Raw genomic sequence first — 14,326 nt, 5'->3', positions numbered from 1 at the left:
TGCTAGATATAGGAGAACATGATTGAGTTTTTTGAAATTCTTGTCATGATTGACTGTATAACACAAGGTAGATCTATTCATTTGGATCTGGTCTTCAATGCACATTAATTAATTCTACATTTCCTAATTTTGATATAATTATATTTGGATCAATAAAATACAATATAAGACAAACCAGTGCTTTATGTCTTTTTAATGTGATAGAGTAATTTTAACTAGTGGTCTCAATTATCTGTACAGTAACCGTGTTATAAACTTGCTTCCATCACTTCTCCTTCCTTTTATTCTCAAAATGCTTTCTCTCCATAGATATGCCATCTCAACACACTTTGTAATCAAATCCTTCCTACAATGTTATTAAAATTTACCTTTAATTAACTGTCTTTCTCCAAGGAGATAGATTTTATATTTATGCCTAATAAGGGCAGAGTTCTGCTCACTTTTTGCACTTCTTAAAAGATATCAATTTATTACTTACCCTGAATCAGGGATCAGCTATCAGATGGCCCCAGCTTAAGTCCAAAAGCCCTTAATAAGACAGCTTATCTCTATAACCCTCTGATTGAATAAGATAAATTTTTCAGAAAAGGAAAAAAGAAGTATCGAAGAGAGAGGATATATCTTTCTTTCATGATCCATGCCACCCTCTTACACCCTATCTGACCAATACCATATCTCTTGTACATCCCAGGAAACTCTTCCTGACCATCATATCCCATACTCTCCCGGACCTATGCAACAATTCTGGCACACATCCATACACTTTTCCCAACCCACACAGCATGTCCTACTCACCCACATGTGCCATTCTTGACCTGCATATCTGTACACATTCTCGCTCATTCATCCACTTTTCAGCAACCACTTATCCACCTGCTTTCCACTATGGGGCTACCAGAAGCAGCAGTTGGTCCAGAATGGTATGAATAGTTAATGTTGCATCTTAGCACATCCATGTGACATCACTACATTGCATACTGCATTAGCACCATCAACAAAATAATGTCACTAATTGAAGTCCAATGGGTTTGGCTTCTGCATCATAGTGCTACCTGCAAACCAACCAACCAAAGCCCTCCAAAACATCCTAAGTAAACAAAAAAACTCAGCAGCCCTGAAGAAAAAACAAGAGCAATCTACAACATACAAGATGATGACTGTGATGTGACAGCCACTGCGTAAGACAAACAGGCAGAAGAGTAGCAAAGTGACCCATGAACATCAACAATTAGAAGACATGGTGAAAATTTCACAACACATGGATAGACTTAAGCATAGTTCCAAATGAGAAATTGAGAATATCCTAAATCAAGCCAAATCCAAAAATGTTAGATAATCACTGGAAACTTTGCACTCAGACAAATCAGCCATCAATATGCACATAGAGATAAACAACATCTTTATGCCATTCAAAAGAGACAATCAAAAAGCCAAAAAGGAAACTAAAAGACTAAAACATCTGCTTCCTAGCTATCAATATCTAATTGAGCAGAGATTAACACCAAGATTAATACTAGACCAACAAACAAGACGTAAACAATACCAAGGAATCAAAGAACTACTAATTCAGACAAACTAACAGTTAACAACAGCCTAATCAAGGAACCATCAAGATCACTTCCACCAATACTGACAGAGCATGCCACTAGTGCAGTGATGGCGAACCTTTTAGAGATAAGTGCCCAAACTGCAACTCAAAACCCATTTATTTATCGCAGAGCACCAACATGGCAATTTAACCTGAATAATGAGGTTTTACTACCTAAAATAATGATAAGCAAGGCAGAGTTCAGCTAATTGTTCTAAGAAAAATGTGATAAATGCACTTTTATGCACCTTCATTTTTTTCTGCTTTTGAAATATTATGTTTAGCAACAATAAAAAACTTTTGTAATATTTCTATTTCCCTCCATCTTTCCCCTTTCTCTCTCTCTTTCCCTCCCCCTCTCTTTCCCTCCCTCTTTCTCTCTCTCTCCTTCTCTCTTTTCTTCCCTCCCTCTCTCTTTCCCTCCTCTCTTTCCCTCTTTCCCTCTCTCTTTCCCTCCTTTTCTTTCTTTCCCTCCCTCCCTCTTTCCCTCCTTCTCTCTTTTCCTCCCTCCCCCTCTCTCTTTCCCACCTCTCTCTCTCTCTTTCCCTCCCTTTCTCTTTCTTTTCCTCTCTCTCTCTCTTTTCTCTTTCTCTTTCCCCCCTCTCTCTTTCCCTCTCTCTCTTCCCCTCTCCCCTGGGGGGGGGAAAGGAACCCCTAAACTGGTGCTGGGTGGTGGGAATCTGATGTCCGGAGGCAGACTAGCCCAGGAGCAGCGTGCTGAAGACCAGCTGGCCAGCAGGGAGCTGGGGCATCACAACACCGGCAGCTCTGCAGGAAATGCACTGACATCCAGGAGGTGAGAGCAAGCTGATGACGACGCAGGGTCGCATTATGGCTCCGCGTCGTAATAGGCTTCAGGAGGAGGAGATCCCGTCTCCCCCATTGTGAAGCATGCTAAATTTCACTGTGGTGCACAAGGCTCTGCAGCAGGCAGGCCATGAAGGCAGCAACAGCAGATGTACTGTGATGAAGGTGGAATGCTGTTTTGTGCATTTTTTTTAGTCTCACAAACTCTTGTTTCTCTGCAAATGATGGTGAGAAATGTGACGGAGAAACACGATGGAGCTGGGCTGGGGCAATGGTGCGTGTGCCCACAGAGAGGGCTCTGAGTGCCACCTCTGGCACTCATGTCGTAGGTTCACTACCAGTGCAGTAGTGTATAAAAAGAGAGAAAACCCTCCCTTCTTCTAGATGATGTTATCTAATTGGGTAATGAAATGTCCGCAAGAAAACTAAGATCAGAGTGCACCAATGATCCTTCAGTTCAACCCTGAGCTACAAATATTTTATTTTACATACTCCACAGTCATAGACCAAACAAATAAAAAGAAATGGAACTATACAATGCACAGCAAAGACAGGACTCCTAGATCCCTCTCACAGTTGCTGCTATTGAGCCAGGTTCTTCCTATTCGTACCTGTACGTTTGGTTTTTCTTGCCCAAGTGTAAAACCTTACTTTTCTCTACGCTGAATTTCATTATGTTAGATAGGGTCCAATGTTCAAGTCTATCAAGATCCTTCTGGATCTTGAGCTATCTTCTGGATGTTGGCTTTCTATCATTCTGATATAGGAACTAAAATTTCCACCCATATCATATTGACTTGATATTGTTGCAGATGTAATATCAAAATGCAAGTGCATTCATGTTAGTTAAATTTGATATATTTAATATACAGTAATGAACAAAAATTTTAAAAAAGCAAAATATAAAAGAAATCTATATTATAGATTTCCTCCATTTTTGATACTTAGTAATCAAGGTTGTGTCTTTGTTACAGGTATTATTTCATTCCACTTAAATCATATCTAACACCTTGAATTTATTAAAGCACTTATTAGTATGTTTTACATTACCACAATCCGTAGTTACAAATTAGCTATTGTAGATATTGTAAAATCAATGTACCAAAATAACCAAGGAGGTTACAAAAAATTAGCTGCAGCAATGGATATAATAAAACAGATGGGTTTTCTCTATATCCAGCTCAGTCTGGGTTAATTTACTCACCTTTCATCAAATAGTTGTCTCCTCAATTAATCTGTATACAGAAGAACAAAATATTATTTAGTTTCTGTTAAGTTTGATTTACTTGCACCTGATGCTCCAGGATCTTTGAAATGTATAGTTCAATGATTGCAAGGTCACATCTGCCAGCTCCTTCAAAACTCTAGGATATAATCCATCTGTTCCTGGTGATTGGAACTCTTACCATTTTCTTGGCTATTTTGATTTGCATTTCTATTCTGTCTTTTATGATACTGATTTCGATATGCTGGACTGTTTTTTCCTTTTGTGTGAAGACAGATGCAAAGAATGAATTAAAGAGTTTCATGTCTCCTTACTGCCTTTCATCTCCTTGCATTAGTGGACCGATTGTTTCCTTGACTTTTTTCTTGACTTTTATATGTTGAAAGAAACTAGTAAAATTATTTTTGAAATTTGTTGCAAGTATAAGTTTATTCTGAGTCTTAGCTTTCCTGACTTCATCTTTACAGATTTATGCTATATTGTGGTATTCTGCCTTAGTTATGTGTCTCTCTTCCTATTTTTCATACTTGTTCTTTTTGTCTTTCAGCTTATCAGAGAGTTCTGAAAAGAAAAAAAATATTTGGAGATAGAATTTCAATAGTTTAGGGATAAGGGCTAGAATATACATTTATTGGACACATTATCTCACTCTGTAGTCCCACCAAATGATCTTGCTTCCTATTATGAAAAAAAGAAATTTGAGAAGAATTTCTGTATATAGCTGTTCCAGGCTTTAATTAAAACTGAAACAACAGGGGAAGTTGCAAAATGATGAAGAAATAATTATACCATAAAAATAGCAAACTAAAATAATCATCTATCTTGCAGATAGATTAAGCACAAAAACCACATCCCCATCTGTAAAAAATACATAAAAGCAATGATTCTTCTTTGAGAATAATATAATTATATTTCTAAATGATATAAATATTTGCTAATGAGAAAAGGAAAAAGAAGGTGCAGAACAATTATTTTGGCACCATGTTCAAAATGTCATTAATTTTCTCAATAAATGTTTTGGACAAGGAGAAATAATCTCTACCTGTTTTTCAAAATATACTTTTCTGTTGACTTTGTATTTTTATCTGAATATAATATGACAGTGCATGAAAGAAGTGTGCAAATCAGTCTGAATGTGATCATTGTTACATATATTACTGTGCATTACTATTCTGTTTGGTGACATTTTCTAGAGTGGAAAAACACAAACAAATGAAATTTTATTCCAACATAATCAGTTTTGTATAAAAGTACTCCTGTTACTCATAATCCTTTTCGTAGCTATTCCAATATATGCAGTTTTGGTGTTAGTACCCTTACCCCCAAACAAGCAATCCTTAGCATACTTTTCCAGGGAGCCGCTTTGTATGATATAACCGTGACAGGGGTGGGTGAAGACTCCTGAACATGGAGTGGTAGAGAAGGCATTTCCCATGGGCCAGAAAAAGTTGAATGCCTCAAGCGTCTGTGGTTTCTGCTGAAGCTCTGTATTGAAAGGGAAAGCATCAGCTACTAATCTGCATATCATATGATAACGGCCCCCAGGGAGAGAGTGTTCTCTGTGGGAGCGCCGACCCTCTGGAATGAGCTGCCCACCGGCCTCAGGACAGCCCGTGACCTTCTCTCCTTTCGCCGCGAATTGAAGATATGGCTTTTTCACCAAATGGGCTGAATCCATAGGGGTGATTTTTAATAATTTTAATTAATTTTTAAATTAATTTTAACTAATTTTAAATTGACTTTGATGTTTATGTAATTGTTTTGTTCCTTCTTGTAAGCCATCCTGAGTCCTTCGGGAGAAGGGCGGCATATAAATTACATAAATAAATAAAATAAATAAATAAAATATTGCCATAGAGGAGGTAAATATCCTCTATTATATTAACAGAGTTAATACAGGTAGTCCTTGGCCTACAGCAGTTCATTCAGTGACCATTCAAAGTTACAAAAACACTGAAAAAAGTCACTCTATGATAAATCTAGACAACCTATGTGCTGAGAAGAGCAGCAAAGATGGTTAGGGGACAGGAGGGTAAAACTTATGAAGAATATAAGAACTGAAGTTCAGGAAGAAACTATTAAAAAGGAACAACTTAATTTTATTCCTGACTTACATGACAGATTGGCAATTTTGAAAGGATGATATCTGGGGATCCTCCTGATATTAAAAGATCTTGCTCGTGATCATCTATCTTTTAGATAACTGATTTTAGGCAGATTAATTCAGTGAATGAGTTGAAACAGAATAATTTATAGATGATACAGAAACTGGGTTCTTTGGAAAAGATCATATCAGAAAGAGAAGCCTTATTTATCAAATTTCTCTCTCACACACACACAAAAAGAAAACTGAAACTGAAGTTGAAACTGAAACTGAAAATTCTGTTAAACATTGTACTACAGATACTGAAACAACATTAAAAGGAAATAAAGATGTACAAGATGAAACAAAACCAGATTTGTTATACTGAACATTCCTTCCAAGATCATCCCCCTAGCATTTTATAAGGAGAATATGATCTAGGAGATTTTTCTCACTGCCATTAACATTTATGTGGGAAATGAACAATATATGAATTTCTGAGATCCAGTCTGGTTACAGTTATTTTTTTTAAACTTTTATCCACAATATAGGGTCATATCCTGCTAATGTAAATGAAGCGGGCTCTGATAGATGACCACTGGATAACTTTCTATTCACTCTATTCTAAAAAGCAATGCATCCGGTTGGAAAAAGTACAAACTCAGCCAAAATCCTTTTGGTACCTCTAGAAGGCCTCTAAGTTGTCAGAAGAAAGGAACATTCTAATGACATACAGCTTAAAGGTTGGTTAGGTCAAGGGGATCCACATGAGTTAAAAGTTGTCTAACATCAGAAGATGATTTGAGTCTATGCTTCAGTAATCTACAAAAAGAATTATAACTGTTGGCAAAGAATAAAATGAAACAGTAATTAGGAAGTGTCAATTAAAAATGACAAATGTATATGATCACATAAATTGCTGAGTTAACAGAATCCTTTATCTAGAAGGGTATAAAACCATTGTACCTAATTTCTGTCTTTGTTAAACGCTTCATGTACAGAGCTTTGAACCTATTGCGCAATATACAAATTGTATCTGATTAATCCAAAAGTTGTGTTTGTCTTATTAAATCCACAACATTTATGGCACCCTCCAGATGGGACTAAGGAGGAACTTTTGTTCTACCAGACAGCCTGCCTCAGCGGGAATCGACGCCTCTCCAAGGAAAATCCACTGGCCGGCCATTAGGACTCCTCTGAAGTCCACGGAGATTCAGTGAGGAGGTGCCGTAAACCCACTGACGAAAACAGGCCAGTCCAGAATCCTTGAAGGTTAATCAGACACAGAGACTAAACATAAATACATAGAAAGAAAGAAAGAAAGAAAGAAAGAAAGAAAGAAAGAAAGAAAGAAAGAAAGAAAGAAGGTAAGTATAAATCAGAGAGTTAAAGTCTCTCTGTTTAGACGTGCCTACCCTTTAAAGGGGTGGAAGAGTGGGGCTTGATCACCCCCCTGAGGGACCAGGTGGCATCCTGAAGTCTCTGGAATTAAGTATTTAAGTATTGGAATTAAGGAACTAAGTATTGTGTGTAATCTTATGTGTGGTAAGAGAAGAACTAATTGCAGTGTTATAAAATTTCTGATAAACTGACATTCTTAAACAGCCAGAGAACTCTGAAAGAACTAAGAAAAAAGAAGACATTGTTTACTGTTCTTCCCACCCCGGGTTTAGCAGGCAGTAAAAAGGTAAAGCCTGTCTAAATGGGAAAACAGACAATTTGACTTAATCAATTTGGTGTGATTTCTGTTAAATATATATATGTATATATATAATGATAGTGTGTAAAATTGAATGGGATTGAATTGATTGTGATATGTGTGAGTGAGTAGATTTGTGCTTGAGGCTGTGGGAGATGTTTGAGATTATTGTAACGGTGGGATTTTTTTGTATGTGAAATTGGTTTAAACAAGAAGTCTGATTGCAGTACAAATGTGAAAGCCTGTGTGTTGATAAGGTGAGAAATTAGAGAAATACTGAATGTGTTGCTTTGTTGTAAGAATGCTGAATGGAGGAGGGAAGCGAGGCTTGGTTGCGTGCTGTAAAACATTTTTTTTCTCTCCCCCCCCCCCCCCGTTCCTTTGGAGGGGAAAAACAGGAAAAGAGATGCTTTTTGTTCCTTTAAAACTTTTTTTCTCCTTTCTCTCACCCCCCCCACCCCTCCTCCTCTTTCTGCGAAGCCTCTTTCATTAACATATGAAAGCTATGCAGATACATTCTCCTTTCTGCTCTGAATACATTTTGATTTTATTTTTATTTTTTTCTTTTCTGGCAATTTTTGGAGGTTTAATACGCTTAATTAAACCTGTACTAAAATCCTGTTGTTCCGCCGGGCTGGGTTAGCAACATAATTTTAAATTGGATGTTTTAAATTTCTGGGGTTTTAAATTGAGCCGAATCCATTTAATATTTTTAATTATTTTAAATTGGTGTTTGTCTTGTTTTGTTTTCAAAAATAGGCTGTACACCGCCTTGAGTCCTTCGGGAGAAGGGTGGTATAGAAATAAAATTATTTTTATTCTTATTTTTATTCTATCGCAAAGAAATGATTTTGAAAGATTTTTTGAATCTGACTTGCATTTTCCGGGAGGCAGAGAATTACATTTTGCAGCTAAAGTTACTGCCCTTTTAGGAATTGTTACAGTGATGAGTTAGAAATTACAATATGTAGTAAGAGAGATTCAGTGGCATTTTTGTCTAAAATGTTAGATTCTGCCTCGAGAGTATGCTTGTTTTTGTCCACTTCAGTTTACAAGGAGATTAGATATTGGTGCTGAGGAGCTAATTTGTTTATAGAGGGATATACGGTAGTTGAAGGGTGAGAGGAAGTTTTAAGGGAAGTCAGAAAGTTGCCTTTAAGTTGGTCTGCACAGACTTGTGCTGGCTTGGAAATCAGGATGGCAGTGGTAGGAGGAATTGAATGTTTTATAAGAAAAAGGAGTTAGAGAAAGTAGAATTGATGGAAGGGAGAAGGTATGTGATTTGTTTTTGGAAGGTTATGGATGTTGTATAACCTTTGGACGGGGAAGGAAGAAAGGAATGTGAGAGTGGAACCAAGTGATAATGGGAAGAAGTGGTGATATGGGCAGGGAAGACAGCGTTAAAGATTGCCCAGATCCAAAGAAGAGGAAGTGGTGTTTTTAATTGACAGAGATCAGATTAAGTGGACAAAGCTTAATCAGTGAAGGGAGTGTTGGAAGATTTGAGAAGCTCAATATTAAAAGAGCAGGGAAATTCCCCTAAAGAAAATAAGCAGAAACTCAGGCAGAGTTCAGCCCCCACCTTTACCAATGGGCCATTAAGAAACTGAGACGCCACCTTATTTTCCACAACAAAAGAAGAATAAAAGATGTGTTTGTTTCTTGCTTGCCTTACTAGGAACAATAAACTGATTCCAGGAGTTTTGAATTCAGGAAGGGAAAGCTCTGCCTTTCAGCAATCTTTAAAGGGAAAGACTCCCCCCCCCCCCACAGGAGTAGTAAAAAATTCACTCCTGATAGAAAGGAGGGGTGGCATCTCTGCCTCCATCTATAAACAAGCAAGAATTAAGATAATTCTATGCAAAATTAATTGAATCTGGACCTTGGAGTTTGAAATGGGAGGGACATGAAAGAGGAAGCCTTGAAAATTTGAAACAGGCTTTAACCAGGGCTCCTGTATTGGGTTTGCCAAATTTGGAAAAGCCATTCGGTCTCTTTGTAGGCACACACACACACACAAAAATTGAATTGCACGAGGGGTGTTGGCTCAGAAAGTAGGAAATTGACCTTTGGGGAAGCCCTTATTGTAAGCACCCCACATCAAGTCAGAACTATCCTTCACTGGTGATTATCTGATTCAAGATTCTAAACAAAAATGAAACAATTTTAATGCAGCAGACAGATTTGATTTTACTTACAGATCACAATTTGAATCAAGCACAGTTCTTAGCCAACACTAGATCAATGGATCACCTTGGATGTGAACATTATGGTGTTGAAATAATTGGTTTACATACAAAAATAAGACCTGATTTGGAGGGACACCCCCTGGAGACAAATTGCCTCGAAATTAGACTGCTCAAACCTTTGAATTGTATTCATTAAATTAAGCTCTATGGACAGGGAGCCTGGATAGCTCAGTAGACAAATGCATTGTAATTTAACACCAGCTGTCTGCAATTACTGTAAATTCGAATCTCACCAGGCTCAAGGTTGACTCAGCCTTCCATCCTTTCTAAGGTAGGTGAATTGAGAACCCAGTTTGTGGGTGGCAATAAGCTGACTTTATGACGGCTATTGCTTAATGCATTGTAACCCTTAGTCTCTGGACATCATTTGGCAAAATATGGGTGGAGTCATTGGGGACTTCAAGCTATTGTAGATGAACTTTTAAACGAAGCTATGGTTGTATTGGGATATATCCTTTAGTAACACCAATTATAAACAAATGTTTGGTTTGTAAAAAGGTGAATAAACATGCTGTCAAAAAACAACAGATGGGTAAGAGGTACCACCAGCTTTAAAACCATTTCAATGTATTCATGTGAATTACCAAAAGTGGGGAGTGTAAAATATTTATTAGTCATAGTGAACCACCTCACAGTGTGGGTTGCAGCTTTTATCTGCAGTAATGCTACAGCAACAGTGGTGTCAAGAGTTTTACCCAACCTAGACAGATTATCATCATATGAACTGTTGTTTGGAGTAGTTTTCACTACAGGAAGCATATGCATTAATTCCCTGGAAACCAGAGACAAAGTATTGAAACAATATGTGTATAACCTGTCCAGATATTTTGAAGTTTTTAGGAAACAAGGACTATTAGCCCAAACACCACCTTTGAAGTTTCCAGTCCACAAATTCCACCACGATGATTGGATGTTAATCCAAACTGGACGGAAGTTAGACCCCAAGTGAACGGGCCCAATCTCATCAAGAAGGTCCAGTGAAGTTGATGATCCAAAGGATCCAAGGGACTGGTAGGCAGCTACCAGTGGGAATAGCGTTCTTCATCATCTGGACTATTTTTGTATTTTTTCTTTCTTAGGATTCAGTGGTTGCCTATGCTGTTTCCCAACTGAAAAGGACTACAACTGCTCAGATTCCTTTGTGCATTCGCCCAGATGTATTGGTTTTGTAATTGTGCTTTTAAGATCTTAGGAGGACGATCCTGGATCCACTGGATGAGACTGATACCAGGTTAAAAAAAAAAAAAAAAACTGACAGGCCATTGGAGTGGAAAGCAGGGTGTATTCTTTAAGAAGAATACACCCTGCTGAGTTCTACCAGGAATGAACTCTCAACGCACGGTGGTGATCATCAGCCTTGCTGAATCACTCCGGAAGCTGATTCCCAGCGCACGGCGGAAGATTTGTAAAGAGGACAACTGCCTTCACATTGTACATATACATATTATTAGCTGTAATATAACACTTTCTTACACATACTAATGTTAGAGGGAGTTTGGGTGTGGGTTCTGTGGGTAGTTGCTTTTCTAGCCTTACTAATACTCTTGTTTTACATATATAAGGAATGGTTTTGTGGTAGACCTAGGATTTTTATTGCTACTCCTGTTTCCCAAATCACACACACCACTAACCCTTTCCCTGATGTAGTGAGCTTCACACCATAGTTGATTATGATTTGTTTATGGCTTTGGACATTATTTGCACTAGGACTCTCAAGTGAACATAAGATGAACATTGATTCCCCAAGTAGAGACACTTTAGGTCAAGTTCGCTCCCGCCAAAAACGCATTGCCTATGCACGGGGTCCTTACTTTAGACCTAAGTCAACTCCACCACCTAAGGTTGCACTATTGACATTCCCAGCTGAGGGGGGAATAGATAAGGAAAATGGGCCTCTACAACAATTGCATAGAGGAGACTATATATCACGGATTTTGGAATAAAGTCAAGATCTTGTTAAACAGTATGACCCTACCCTAGGTCAGAAATGCTGCTTATATTTATCTGCTAGCCCTGCATCTTATCATGCTGTTCCTGTCAAACCACAACTCTGGGTTAGAACAAAGGCTACCAGAAATAAACTTTAAGAAGGGAAAGTGGGGTGGATGGAATCTGTCCAAGACCATTTCAACCTCCAGGATTTCCGTTCTGGTTCAACTTAAAGTCCAAATCAGGTTTATGTATCCTTTTTCCACCTGGAAATACTACCTCTTGATATGTTTTTGAAGGACCAATTCTCAGAGATAAACAGAAGGACTCCTCACTGGAAGTCCCATTGCAACCACTGGCAGGAATGTTTGTGGCAGGGACTTAGGGGTCTGGACTAATGCAAGGAACTACTGAGTGCATGCCTTTTCCATAAATCATCTTATGTGGAAAGGATGCATATTTGTGTTTACCAACAAACTGGACAGGAACATGTAACGAATCAGGTGTGGTCAGAGAAATTGCCAAGGAATTGCAGGATAGGGCTTCCAAGATAGGTCAGAGGTTATAAACAACTGATATGTGGTTTTCTTGGTTGCCTGGATCCGGGTGGATTAATATGGCTGTGGCAGGCCTAGCTTTTATTCCTTGTGCAATCCCTATGCTGAAACAGCTATCAATAAGAGCAGTAAAGGAGATTCAAGTTGAAAAGGAACTAGCTTTGACAGAACATTTTCTTAATCAACTTGGTCCCTATCCTGTGGAAGAACATAAAGATTCTGAGGCAGACCCATATGAGGAAATGGAACCTGTAGAAAGAGGTAGAGAATCTCCCCAAGAATTAAGAGAGTAAAAAAACAACCAAGAACTACCTATCCTTTACTTTTATTAATTATATTTTGTTAGACCCTATATATGGTAGATTTGTTTATTGGAACCTTGTATACTCAGAAGTTAAACTTATATGAAAATAGTGAAAGTTTCTGCATTGAAAAATTTTCAGAGGGGGGAATAATGTAAATGAAGCGGGCTCTGATAGATGACCACTGGATAACTTTCTATTCACTCTATTCTAAAAAGCAATGCATCCGGTTAGAAAAAGTACAAACTCAGCCAAAATCCTTTTGGTACCTCTAGAAGGCCTCTAAGTTGTCAGAAGAAAGGAACATTCTAATGACATACAGCTTAAAGGTTGGTTAGGTCAAGGGGATCCACATGAGTTAAAAGTTGTCTAACATCAGAAGATGATTTGAGTCTATGCTTCAGTAATCTACAAAAAGAATTATAACTGTTGGCAAAGAATAAAATGAAACAGTAATTAGGAAGTGTCAATTAAAAATGACAAATGTATATGATCACATAAATTGCTGAGTTAACAGAATCCTTTGTCTAGAAGGGTATAAAACCATTGTACCTAATTTCTGTCTTTGTTAAACGCTTCATGTACAGAGCTTTGAACCTATTGCGCAATATACAAATTGTATCTGATTAATCCAAAAGTTGTGTTTGTCTTATTAAATCCACAACACTGCATTTAGCTCAACAAGGAGATACCTAAAATAGAATGCCAAGATCATTATTTTTACAGATTTGCCTCCAGACTCAAAGGTGCTTTTTGCCTCCAGAGATTTGTAAAGATGTTCAATGGAGCTCATTTGACAGCAAGTCAAAAGGGGATTTTAAACATTTTCTATTCATTTTTTGATACTGAGGTGAAGTTTTTAAATCTGAGGATGTGATAATTTTGTCAGGTGTGATCAGCTGAAGGAAAAAAGCAGTTTTTTTTGGGGGGGGTAGCTAATATTTTGAGGGAGAGGGGCCACCATGACTTGAAGTTTTTTGTAGAATATTTTCAGTACATTCTTTCTGTATGTTGTTATAGTTTGAACCTTTTTCTTTCTTTTTTTGCTTTTCTTTATGAGGATTTCCCTTTTTTCTCTCCAGATATGAAAATCTGTTTGTTTCCTTGACTTACAGAAATAATGGAGCTTTTTTTTTTAATATAGAGTTTTTACTCTTTTTTTTTTTTTTTATTGCAAAAGTTTTACAATTACATTTTCACCCTTTTTTTTTTTCACCCCCCCACCTCCCTCCCCAAACTTCCCGTCCTCCCTAACCCTCCCTAACCCTCCCCCCCCGGACTTCCCTATTATGTACTCATAACTAATAACACTAATATATATACCTGAACCCATCCCTCCCCCTATATAATTTTCCCTCTTTGTCTCTTTACATTAAGATATTTCTAATACATTGTTTTCAAATAAAAGCTATTTGATACTTTCTAATTTGATATTTGTTCTGAACATATTCTATCCACCTTTTCCATTCCCATTCATAAGTCTCTTGTGAACAATCTTTTAAATATGCTGAAATCTTCGCCATCTCTGCAAAATTGGCCATCTTCGAAGTCCATTCCTCGATAGTGGGCAAAGCTTCATTCTTCCAATATTTACCTATCAGCAGTCTTGCTGCTGTTATCATATACAATATCAACTTTGTTTCACCCAATGTAAAACCCTTAACTATGCCCAATAAAAACAGTTGTGGAGAAAATTGAATTTTTTTCTTCAATACATTCTGCATGACCCACCAAATTTTTATCCAAAAAGCCTTAACTTTCCTACAGATCCACCAAACATGATAATACGTAGCATCCAAACATTCACATCTCCAACATTTTGGCTGAACATTAGGGTACATACATGACAACTTTTTAGGATCTAAATGCCATCTATAAAACATTTTA

Source organism: Pantherophis guttatus, chromosome 4 (genome assembly GCF_059756535.1).
Source record: "Pantherophis guttatus breed Tessera chromosome 4, ASM5975653v1, whole genome shotgun sequence".
Taxonomy (NCBI): Eukaryota; Metazoa; Chordata; class Lepidosauria; order Squamata; family Colubridae; genus Pantherophis; species Pantherophis guttatus.
The sequence above is the reverse complement of the archived record's forward strand: the minus strand, read 5'-3'. Positions refer to the sequence as shown.